We start from the raw sequence: 1,638 nt of genomic DNA, 5'->3' as shown, positions 1-1,638 counted from the left end.
GGAATTGCTCTCTGGCTCCCTGGGAGGTTTTGGCAGTCTGGGCTCTCTCCAAACAATCGTTATTAAAGCCGTGTTCAAACACGCTTGTGTTTGCAGAGTTGGGCAGCGGGGGGTCAGAGGCAGCAGGAGATGGGGTGGGGGTGGCCGGGTGTGTTGGGGAGGGTCTGGAATCGGGGGTTCCCTCTTTACCCAAGTGCTGATGAGCAGTACCAGCTCTCGGGCACACTCGGTAACTCTTAGGTTATACCATGCTCTGGTATTTCAGTTCCGATCAGGAAAATCAGCGCCTCCATCCATCTGCCAGCACAGATCTGGCGGGGTCTAGGTGGACCCCAGGCCCTTGGCACAGCCCTTGCCTGTCCTCACGCCGTCCTGGCTTTGAAGCAGTGTTAATGCTGTAGCTAGGAAACTGAGGCACAGGGAGGTCTAGGACCCAGGTCTTTTAGTATTCAGGCACTCAAGTCCTTTGAGTTCAAGGACTCAAAACAGGAGTCCCTGCACCATTGCAGAAGGACGAAACTGCCCGTCTGTCCTTTGGCCCCTCCCTGGCGCCTGCCTCGTGCCCAGCCTGGCTTCCCTGGCACCCTCCACAGGGAGCGGGTGGGAAAGCTCTCCTGGAGAAATGCACTTTGCAGGTTGGGCTGTTACCGTGCACAATGGAAATCTGGCGGCTGCATCCGCTGCTTAAGAGCCTTCCCCTTGTGCAATAACCTCTCATTATTTTTTAATGTTGTTGTAACTTTATGGCTTAATCAGTATTTGCAATTTGTTAGTAGTCCAAGCTGCAATAAAATTGTTTTCCAGGTACTGAAACATCCTATCAAGGTTTGTAAAGCAGTGGTTCTTAGTTTATCACACTCATAAAAAGCACTGGCAACTTGACAGATATAATAACTTTTTTTATCAAGTGTCTAATTTGAGAGGAAATTAAGCCATACATTACATGCCGATCTGAGCTGGAATTGGAAAAAGACCCAGCCACCCCTCTCCCCACCCCAGCGAGTTTCCTTTCTCATCCCAGCCTCTTCTGTACGGAAAAGACTATTTAAAGCTGGCCGTGCTTCTGCATTTGCTCTGCAGTATCCTCAGACTGCGTGTGTATTTTTACAGGGCACTGCACACTTAATAAAAAATTATTTATGTGGCCTGCATTGATGTCACAGCAGTGAAACAATACCTCTGCTTTACTGCAGCCGAGCGGTGATTTATACGGGTGCCTGGAAAAGCTTCCTCGAAATGCAGTGCAGATGCTCCAGGCCACTGTAACAGCCACTATATCCAGTTTACTTACGGGCCAAGATTTTTAAATCAGGGAGGTGATTCTGGGTGCTTCCATTTACAGCATCCATCTCAGGGTGCCCAGAGGGGCTGGAACTTTACTGGCACGAGAAAAGCTGGTCCTTTTCAGGCCTTTGAGTAATTGCATTTTTGTCCTCAACATTTTGGTCAGTCTATGATCGCACCCCCGCGATCCCAAATACAGCTGCTGAAAAGAGCGTTAGCGAATTGAGTGGTGTCTGCTTTGTAATTGCCCCAAAAGGCCCTTCCTCGGCGAGGCTCGTCGTGTTGCCGGGCTGCCTTCCGCTCTGTGCTTCGGAACGGGCCCCCGGCCCCCCCGGCTCCCCCCCCCCCCGCCCT

Source organism: Egretta garzetta, unplaced genomic scaffold (assembly GCF_000687185.1).
Source record: "Egretta garzetta isolate BGI_Z169 unplaced genomic scaffold, ASM68718v1 scaffold296, whole genome shotgun sequence".
In the NCBI taxonomy this organism is placed as follows: domain Eukaryota; kingdom Metazoa; phylum Chordata; class Aves; order Pelecaniformes; family Ardeidae; genus Egretta; species Egretta garzetta.
The sequence above is the reverse complement of the archived record's forward strand: the minus strand, read 5'-3'. Positions refer to the sequence as shown.